Raw genomic sequence first — 11,440 nt, forward strand, 5'->3', positions numbered from 1 at the left:
ACAGGGGGCAGTGATGCCGGCTAAAAATAACGCACAATAGTTCTTTTTACGTGTTGCAATGTCACCTATCGAAGACTTCCTTCTATGCACATTAACTTTGACTTCTGGCAGAAGAGAGAAAAAATTGAGTGAACACAAAAATTTTTTTTTTTTAACTAGAATCCAGCCGCGCTATAAAGGAACAAGCACCGGGTCCTTGATTCAGATCATACTTGTCTCTTGGTACTACGCATTATCTAACTCTTCTGACCCTCTTTATCGACTCGTGTTTCAGACCTGTTAGAACATAATGTAACTAGACACAATTTCATTCATTTTCTATTTCCTTTTAATCATGAGGCATTTTACTCATTGCGCATGCCAAAGGCTCTATTTTTGGGTTATTATTTTTTTTTTTTAAATTCCTCTTAGTCAAAGGCTCTGGGCTATGTTATGAGTGGGCCAATGGTTGAGTGAGAGATGTATGTATGTCACACCAATCAGTTTGGGGCTACTAAAAACAACCAATCAAATTGCCGCTTGTAAAGGTGAATCACATGTGTGAAGACTTCTTCCCGATTTTAGAACGGCCATCTTTGTTTCCCTGCAGACAGGATCAGGTACCGTATTCTTGAGTGCTTTCCATTACGCCAAACCGACCGGTCACAGATCAGTGGGAATACCCGATGAAAATGAAACTACAATTTCCGATTAAACCGGGCCAACCAATAGGAATGGCTCTTACCATTTTAGTCCTTTACCGAATTCCGGTTTGCCTAAAATGGAACGGTGAATTTCCGTCGGAATATTCCAACCGAAACAAGCAGACCGAGGTGATCCCGAATATTCCGGTCAGAAGAAACCGAAATGGACCTTTCCATTTGCATTCCGACCGAAATTTCCGGTCTTTGGCATAATGGAAAGCACCCCTTGTATTGGCCTTATTCTGACATTGCCGATGCTGCGTTTACTATAGTTAAGTCCAGAGTTCAGAATTCGATAAATCAGCCGAGGAATCATAGTCATACATCAACATGTCATCAAGGCTTTGTTTTTCGCATTAAATGAAATTTCGAATGAAGTGAGTCTTGGCCGCTCGACAACTTGGTAATTTCTACGACAGGAAAGATTATTTTCACTGAGTGCAAAATGCACTATTGCGATGGTGAGTGGGCTTTCGTCCGTGAAGGTATTCGCCGTCGCTATTGCATTACGTGCAGTTCACGAAAAAGGAATTAAGTCTAAAACCATTTATGTTCGCGCAAAATGTTTCAGTTTCTGAATGCAAGTCTCAATTTTCTTGGACTCGATACTGAATACTCCCTGTCAAAACCGAAGAAATTACGGACAGTTAGTTATGAATGAGAATTGAACACTGCTGAGTTTTGAAATCTGTTTTTGTTGCAGGTAAATTTAACAGGATATTTTTATTTGTTAGTTTCAAATGGTAACTGAAATGGACCAACGTGACTCCCAATTATTCTGTCTTCAGCTGTCATTCACCTGTTAAGTCTGAAAAACACATCCTACTTAGTGCTAATGATGCGGATTTAGCGCTCTTGTCCATTCGAAACACTCCACCTGCTGGCCACACCTTCCCTCCAGCTCAGCGTTTGTTTGCGCGAACACTCTGCTCTGATCTCCATCAAGCTACCGCCACCTTGGATCCTTTCACACCTCCGTAGTGGTCAATCATGTCCATCGTAAGGTACGACAGAAAAGAGCGTATGACAAACATGCAGGAGCAACTCCCCCTGATCTTCCACCTGGAAGCTATGTATACGCAAAGCCACAAACAGTCTCATCGACTAAAGAAAAGTGATTGGCCCTGCTGGTCCTCGATCTTATGTGATTAATACAGGCAAGAGACAAATCCCACCAAATCGTTTACAAATTCAGCGTGGCCCCTCACTGCGCATGAGTGGGTTTTTCACCCCATAAGGCTGACCAAACTCTTCCTGACAAATTGCTACCGAATTCAACCACAGCCAGGATAACACCATCTCAGGCCCCACCGAGATCTCCAGTAAATTTTTCGTCAACTGCATCACCACCACCCGCAGAACCTGTGTAATCTCTACCTGATGAAACCCTACCTGCGCTGTTCTCATCACCACCCGTTCCTCATTTGCGCAATCACCTACCATTCAGCCAGTAGTTGCGTCACGCAGCTCGCCTAAACCTTAAACTGTAACTCGTGGTGGTCGCGTGATTCGTCAACCCTCTAGCTATGCTGACTAACTACAATGTACATTGCACTTCCTACTGCAGGTGCAGACTACGGTAACACTATGCTGTAGATAAGTGTCATTCATGTTGACTTCCACCTCCATGACAGTACCCCAAGAATGGGGCTACTGACAATAAGTTCGTGGCTATGTTTTTTTTTACTTCCTGCGAACTGCTGCTGTGCAATCAAGTTTAGATAGTTTAATTTGTAGATGAAGTTTTGTTGAAAGAGGAAAGCGTGTAATATACTGTTACCCATCATGCATCTTCATGTGATTACCCATGATCCATTGTGATCACCAGTTGATCCAGGTGAGTCAGCCATGTTGCTTCAGACAATAAATCTACATATGATCTCGATCGTCGTCTCCTGTTATTATGATCTATTACACATTGACCCATGTTGATGTATATCATCCAGGCTATTCATAAATAGGCCAGGGTAGTTTTCTTTCCGATGGCAAGTTGTGTATAAATGTTCGAGTGCCGACATGTCCCGTTATTACTCCCGGCGGGAATTTGGAAATTACTCCTAAGAATAACGCCTTTCAAAGCAAAATGGTACCTTGGTTTTCTACCGTAACAGCAGAAGAAATTTTAGCAGTCTAAAATGCGGATGTCCCCTCTAATAACAAAATTCGCCTAGGCAGCATTTACAGGTACAATTTCATTCGCTAACTTAAAACAATGAAATTTATTAGATATCTCACAGTACGGCATCATTTAAAGATTTTACGAATCCTATAAAAAAGCGTGGCCACAGGAATTTTGTAAAATGCCTTCTAAATAAACCGAACTGCGAGGAAAGTTATTTGCCTTCATATTTGCCGCGATTTCAAGATGGAGGACCTGATCACTTGCGCGGAGTCGAAAGTTCAAGACGTTGTTTCGTATGGGGAGTTACTGAGTTTTGTTCGCCCTAGGAATCTAGTGAGTCTTAACCCATGACACATGCTACGTTTTCCTCCAATTGGAAAACTTATCTGAGTTGAGATGTATAACAATAAATGCTAATCGAGCGTCGAAGTCGGGAGCCGCTAGGGTGGTCCGAGGCATGCCCCCTCAGCAAAGGTTTATTTTAAGGGATTTCTAGGGAATAGCTTCATAAATTACAGCATGGAAAAATACCTTGGGTATTTAGTAACTTATCTTGTTTTTGTTTAAGGTGGCTCCATACGGTAATCATTTATGGCGTTGCGCGCGCAAGTGTTATGTTTTAAATGCTGTTTTGCATTCGCTTTCACACCTAGTCCTCTCAAACTTATTACATGTAATAAGCAATGATTAAATAGTGTTTTGCTATCATCTCTGTTAAAATTTTGAGATTTAGTCTTAAATTATAAAAGCCCAAACTAATGTGTTTTTTACCGTTTTTATGGCTTTATCTGTGATTTTCATGAATTTCCTTTGGTGAAATCTTCCAAAACTTTTACATCACATCGCTTCCAGCGGGATACGAATTTTAAACACGAAAAAAGTAGTGTTTGTAAAGGCAGTTTTTTTCGATATTTTCAAATTTATGTCTTTTACCGCTGTAAAAAATCTGGTCTTACAGATTTCCCTAAAAAACGAGCTCCTACTAAAGTAAAATATTTACTACCAATCTCCCAAATTTGATGGAATTTTACCGAAGGAAACGCGAGAAAATTCACTGTCAGTTTTGCTTTTTGTGCTCATGTTGACGTTAATGACGTTCGCGCTAATTGTTTCTGCGCATCCTTACTGCGCGCGCAAATTCACACGCCACGTCATGCATGAGAGCGCGCGCTAAGTGACAAATGAACAATGATAGGGCAGATGGCCATTGCTATAGCTTTGCCTGGATTTAACGATCTATTTTTCTTTTGATGGATCATTTTCTCTACCGATTTTCAACGTTCAGCGAAAAAATGAAAAAAATCTGTCGACTAGAAGTTTAAATTTTTTGCAAAATGCAACATAGAATCCCGTTCTTTTTAGCTCTTCGTTTATCTGTGCGACGGTTTCAATTACCTCTTGAAGGGTTAAGTTTTGTGAAAACGCTGGTAACATTTGGAATTATTTACGCAACAGACCCACGTCTACAAAACATGACCAAGATCGTTTACCTCCGTTGACTCACCTTCGATATTTTTAACTATAAACCCCTATAGACCATGCTGAATTACGAGCGCCAATTTTTGAAAATCAGGATAGTTTTCCACGCGCTTTATCTCTGAAACTGACGAAGTCGGTGACCCCCAATTGTTTTTGCATTTCTGACTCAAGTAATTCATTATCTGACTGCAGTAAAAATTAAAAAAAAAACTATCGACTGGAAAATTTTCGCGCGAACGTCCTTAAATGCTAACCTACGAGATGACTAATTGATAGCAGTTGTTCAATAGGAAAGCCTAGAGGCTATTAAAACAACCAGTTAAACTCTTAAAGATGTTTTTCTGGATTTCCAGAGGCTCCAATGTCTTGTAGGTCATATTTTACAGCAGCTAGTCACGAATAAGCAAATGAATTTAAATATATCTGAATTTTTTGACAACTTGCTAAAAATGCTATTCAAATTAAGTTAAAGTTTATAATTTTCTGATCACAGCAAACGTTACGCCGTCAGTTTTCACCTAATTACGGCGCTAAGGTGTATCACTTTGTTCATGACTTGAAGCTTCTAATTCGCCCTGAACCGAGTTCGTTTACAACGAAACTCCTAAGCTTCATTAATAAGTAACAGTTAGAATTATAGTGATCTCAACGCTCGAACCGTGGACTCTTTACGTTTATCTTTTTTGTGTGTACTTTTAAATTTCATGTTTATGTAATAAGCGCTCTTCCTCATAAACAAAGGAAAAAGGAAGAGTACAGTATGGTTGTAGCCATGGAAAACAATGCACCTTACAGAAATATCGTGGGCATCTATCTAGCCTTAATTAATGTGACATTTCTTAGTTTTTCACAGTTACGGCTGAAAAATGCATCCTACAAAGAATCAAGTTTTCCTTGTTGTTGCCTTCCTCTGTGCCATTGTTTGCAGCTATGTGCAATGTGGTAAGTCTGAGACATAGAGCTCTGTTCAAAGAGCACTATGGGAAGTCTGGTTTAACCAGGAAAGCCTTTAGACAAGCAAACATGAAGAGGACTGACAGTAACGAAAAACTCAGCTGGCTCAATATCAACAACAGGAGCAATACTATTCCACTATCGGCCTTTCAGAAATTGAATTTGTGGTAGTTTGGACAGACAACATAGAAATAATCTTCCAAACTACCTAAGATTATACTTGATTTGAAAAAAAAAATACCTGTGCTTATTACACAACTCTAACACACCTGAATTGAGTTATTTTTCTCTCACAGTTCCATCTTTAAATTATGTCTCTGTTGGATGCTATAAGGATACTGGAAATCGCGCAATTCCAACATTGGAAGGAATGGATCCTATCTTGGACTGACATTACTCGCACCGACTGAACGCCATAGCCAAGTGCGCCGTGGCTGCATTGAAAAGGAAATACAGGATCTTTGCTGTCCAAAATGGTGGCCAGTGTTTCGGTAGTCCTAATGCACAGAAGACCTTCGACAAGTACGGAAAATCTACGGCTTGTGGCAATGATGGTGAAGGAGGAGAGTGGGCCAATCAGGTTTACTTGACCAAAGGTACATCAAGCAATTCATATAGTCGTTTCTGACAATTGAATATTGTATACAATCACAATGTAATCGGACAATAACTCAAAACCATTACCTAGACAATATTCAATTCTTTTATAAAACCCATATTAGCCTTTTACTACCTCAGAAGTATCTTTTTGTTCTTACTGTAATTTTTTCTACGTACTTCACTCTTTTTACCGTATATATTTTAACACTCGCGCTTTTTATTCACTATTTGTCAAAGATTGCAGACTGGCAATCCAGTCGAAAGCTCGTAATTTTAAACTATTTTAGCCAGAGAACGTTTTTAATTTTAAATTTACGTCTTATATGATATTTCTTTTGCTGTGTCACCTCCTTTTAGGTTATGTTTCTGTGGGATGCTACAAGGACACAGGACTGGATCGTGCAATCTCAACATTGGAAGGAAAGGATCCTCTCTTGGACGGAGCGTACTGGCTTCGAGCTAACCCCACTGCCAAGTGCGCCGTGGCTGCAATAAGACGGGGCTACAACATGTTTGCAGTTCAGAATAGTGGCTGGTGTGCCGCTAGCAAGACTGCGCCACAGAGGTTCAACAAGCACGGACCATCCAAGGCTTGTTGGGATGGCGGCGAAGGAGGACCTTGGGCCAATGAAGTCTACTTTATTATTCCAAAATGATTGAATGGTATTTCAATACCACAGTTGATGAAGCAATAAAGATTTTCATCGGAGCATTATCTTCCTGTGTTGTGGGTGTTCCAGTCAGATATTGCGCTAGATTTATTAATTTAAGTCTGACGTTTTCTTTTCAGTGTATCTTGATTGATTCAAGGGGAGGGAGTAGCGACCATTTACAAACGCACGCACCTGCATACCTCTGGAAATCCAGAAAAGCATCTTCCATAAAAAATCGATCGGTATGATAGCCTACTTCCTCTCCTATCAGAACTGCTATCAATTTTCCCAAAGGCTGACATATAAACAAAATGAATTCCTAAATACTCATCGTTTTTCTAAGATTTCAAGACGTGTGAATGGCATTTCCAAGCTCCTAAAAACGTTCCTTTGGAGAGGGGGAGGGGAGAGGCGGGGGAGAAGGGACATGTCCCTGAACCCGCTATCGACTCGCGCCTTCGACGCTAAATTAGCTTCTCAAACTCATTAATAATTCACCAAGTTTAAACAAGGGAAATCATGACGGTGACGGTGTTTGGATATCTGATCTTTTAAATTAGCTAGATTTTTACGATTTTAATTCTCCGTTTTCTCCTTAGTTTTAGTTTTGATTGAGAAGATATATCAAACACTCAGGGCAGCGTTTGACCACATTTCCAAACACCTCGAAGTTCGTCAAAAATACTCTGCGTCGCGTCATATTTTCAACTCTCTTCTCGGTGTTTGGAAATGTGGTCAAACACTGTCTTTCGTGTTTGATATCTTGCTTGAAACCTCCTAACTCAAATACGTTTTCCGACTGCTGGAGAACTTCTCACTTGTCATGGGTCAAACTTACTAACTCCCTAAGGAGTCAACGACTTGAACTTTCGGCTTGCTCATGATTGGGTCATTTATCTTAAAAACGCGGCAAATTTGCCTGGCTGCCGGAATCAAGCAAATTATTTTCTCGCGGTTTGGGCTAGGAGTTTTTATGGTTAATAGAAAAGTACCTGAATGCTGCGAAGGCGTATTTTTTTAGGTTATTTTTATATTTTGTTAGGGATGGCTGCATTATAAATTGCTAAAATTTCTTCTTCTAAAAAAAAAGTAGCTATTTTGCTTTAAAAGGAGTTAATCTCAAGGGAAATTTCCAAATCCCTGCAGGGATTAATAACAGGGCATATCAGTACTCAAAAATTAGAGACGACGAATACCCGAAGAAACGAAATCTGCTATCGAAGTCCATTTAAGGCGACTACAGGTTAGGCGATGACGGATTTCCACAGTCCTGGAACAGGACACATTTGTGTGGCAGCAAGGAGAAAGCTTACTCCTGAACGAGAAGCATCTTGTAGCATTTATTTGTCATATTTAAACCACAGCTTACTCCCAATTTGCAAAGCAAAACATTTTATATTGTAACAGTTGAACAAGATAAGTAATATTCTATGTTAGTAAAAACTGGAAGATTGGATAATGTTATTCAAGAGTTTTCAATGACTTAGCCATCATGGTGTATGAGCCATTATACCATGCTCTACAAATATGGTAAGTTTACGCCTAATCTTTTAATTGGAGCATGTTCTTATTTTATTTCAGTTTTCTATATTTTAGGGCGTTTTTATTAAAACAATTATTCCAGTCGCAATTGCTGGATATGAGATGATTATAGCCAACTCGAAAGCCGGACTTTGCCCACTTTGTCGAACACGTGTGTCGCTTCGTTGTTCTTACCACATTTTGACGTCATCTGTGATCCATAACTGAACAGACGTACGGCGACATAGAATCTATTTGTTAATTATACCATGCTCTACATATATGTAAGCTTGCGCGTAATCTTTTAGTTACGCCATTTTTTTAATTTTACCTTAGTTTTCTATATTTTGGGAGCGTTTTTAATAAAACAATTATTCCAGTCGCTCTTGCTGGATATGAGATGATCATAGCCAACTCAGCGCTACGCGCCTCGGTTGTTATCTACCATCAGGAGGCCCCATCAGGAGCCATAATCGGGGACGGATACCGTAAGCGCGCGCCATATCTAGGAGAACAGACGCTTCTTTGGCGCAGAGTTTTGTCAAGAAATTGCGCGCGAGTGATAAAAATGCCCAATGTGAGAGTGGAAGGAAGTGTCGATACTGTTAAAAAATGGAACAGAAACTGTCAGAACACCTTAACCACAAGAAGTCCCCGATTAGGGCTCCTGATCGAAACGTTAGTTTTCCTTGACTGCTCGTCAGCAGTTTCATATAAAATTTGCCCTTGTGAGGGGAGAATTTGCCAATATTCGTAACCATAAAGAAGCCAACAGTTAGCAGTTAGTGAAAGTCCAATAACCATGGTAACCACCTGTCTATCTGTATTATCGCGCAACGCCTTGTAGTGAAAACTACCTGAAGTTGTAATTATAACACAGAGCGCGCTAGTCTTACCTAATTCCTGTTTAGCCATCATGAACGACATCTCGATATACGCACGACCGTGCGTATATAACATGACGTGTACAGTTACAATTTAGCTGCAAAATTTCCGTCGAGTTTAGTGCAAGTTCCTTTTGTTTAAGTTTCGACAATGTGAAGATTGTTCTGAACAATTCAAACCTTACTTCGAGCGTTTGACTTTTGCCGAGCTAAAATGTGTACTTAAATTTGAGTACTTTGACTTTGTTTGTCTACATTTTCATTATAATTAATTCAAAGAAGCGAGTTTTTCATAACAATTTTAGAAACCAGGTTAAGCGTTTTCGTTCCACTGCTCTAATTGTGGCGTGTTAGGATCCTAATGACCTTTGTTTTCCTTCACCGTGCATTGTGAGGACTTTGTAGTCAATCACAAATAAAACATGTTTTAGCGCCTAAGTTGTTGTTGCCATATTATAAAAGAATTGGTTTATGCTTTTAGCTGTACGTATATCGCCGTTATGGATGCACTTGGGAAGTTTGGAGAGCACTCAAGAAGCTAGAGTTGCTATCGCCTCAAGCACCTCTTACGCTTCTTCCGTGCTCTGCAAACTTCCCGCGTGCATTCATAACCCGATATACACACGCTAAGCATGAACCAATTATTTAGTAGTTAATATTTACGAGCGGATTAACTGACTTGCTTAGCCTAGAACAACAGTGAGCTCATTGGCAACCAATAGGGGTTTAGGATTACTAAACAAAATATTAGATCATTTGTTTAGAGCCTAGAATATGTACAGGTGTTTTGTAAATTGTTGTTCGGTTACGCCCCCCGCCGGATACCACTATCCGGCATGGGTTACATTGTGGACATCTCTGGATATATTCTGGTTATATTCTGGTCACGTTCTGAGTATGTTAATTGATTAAACCCTGCTGTTGGAGCCAAGTAACTGCGTATTCTCTGTCGTCCCGTTGGATTAATATTGTTTTGCTGTAATAGATCCCGAAACCTCTAGGAGTCTAACAAACTCCGTCGCTGCAAGCGCGTTTCCCTCTGGATTACTGTAAACAAGGAGAAAACTTAAGCGGCCCAAAAAGCTGTTGTCACGCCCTTTGGCCTTAAAAGTCTTTTAAAAATGCCCTGATAACTACAACCGAGGAGGTTTCGACAGAACAGCAAAAATATTTCTGGCCGAGACACGGGATCAAGGAAAACAAGTTTACGGAAACTACACAATCAGGTGCCCATGACGAGTTGTTCGAAAGCTGGATATAGTCCAGTCCCTGAACTCTCCTTTCTTTCCACCCCATATAGGGGCTGAACCCGGGCGGGCGAAAAGAGAGACTCTCTTTCTCGCCACTAATGAACATCCAAACAACACAATCAAGCAATCAGTGTTGTTTGAATTTCCATTAGTGGCGTGACTTGTTTAACAGGAGCATCTCCATGTGTAGACGATGTGTTTTGGTGAGGTCTCGAAGCACCAATATCCCTGGGCATGGGATATCTAAAACTAAAGCGGCTACCTACGGCGACAGATCTTTCTCGGTTATCGGACCAAGGCTTTGAAACGACTTGCCAAATGTCATTAAACAGTGTTCCACCGTGGACTGTTTTAAATCAAGATTGAAAACTTTTCTTTTTAAGAGAGCGTTCTCAGATTAGGACTTTTTGATTAGGGTTTTTATGTAAAAGGACTGTAAAAAGCATTAAGACTTCCATGTGATGTAAAATGTGTTTTTAAGAACCCATTAATTATTATTATTACTATTATTATTATTATTATTATTATTATCATTATTATTGCTTTGATGAACCTTACGATGTTTTTGAAGTTCATTTTTTTAATGAAGACAATACATGTTTCGGATGAGACATCATCCATCGTCAGTTTCACAGTGAGAAATAAAATGAAAATATGCAATAAATAGTATAACAAAGTGAGATACTAACAACAATAATTAAGGATGAAGGTGCGAACCAAAAAAGAGTAAAACTATTTAAGCTACCTGAAAGGAGACTAATTAGTATAAAAGGGATAAATTAAGGTGTTTGACCTGGAAATTTAAAGACAGCTGCTCCCAAAGGATGTGCAAGGCCTCCTTGATTTTCAATTGGAAGCTTGTGGAGGCAGAGTCGAGAATTTTAAAACAATCTTCTGAACAAAGGGAGCGACAATTTTCAGAATTTCTCAGGTGTTTAAACATGTGGGAATGTTATTATTATTATTATTATTATTATTATTATTATTATTATTATTATTATTATTATTATTATTATTATTATAATCGTCCTCACGTAATGTTTGCTTAGAGTCCTTAGGGCCGAGACCAAACCATGGTCCTGGGGCACTAGGGGATAGCCAGTTTTTAGCTTGATAGCACCCTCCTCAAAATGTGTGCTGTACCTTATTATTACCTTATTATTATTATTATTATTATTATTATTATTATTATTATCATTATCATTATCATTATTATTATTATCATTATTATCTGTAAGGCGTTTGAAACCAACGCCTGCCAAAAGCGTAATCGTTATACCAAGATACTGGTGGT

General features: G+C 39.4%; 1 pseudogene; it reads left to right on the plus strand.

Annotated features, from left to right (window-relative positions):
• Window positions 1-5,150: 5,150 nt before the first annotated feature.
• LOC110064815 (uncharacterized) lies at window positions 5,151-6,553 on the plus strand (annotated as a pseudogene).
• The last annotated feature ends 4,887 nt before the right edge of the window (window positions 6,554-11,440 follow it).

This window comes from Orbicella faveolata, unplaced genomic scaffold (genome assembly GCF_042242905.1).
Source record: "Orbicella faveolata isolate gen_17 unplaced genomic scaffold, um_ofav_v1 contig_47, whole genome shotgun sequence".
In the NCBI taxonomy this organism is placed as follows: domain Eukaryota; kingdom Metazoa; phylum Cnidaria; class Anthozoa; order Scleractinia; family Merulinidae; genus Orbicella; species Orbicella faveolata.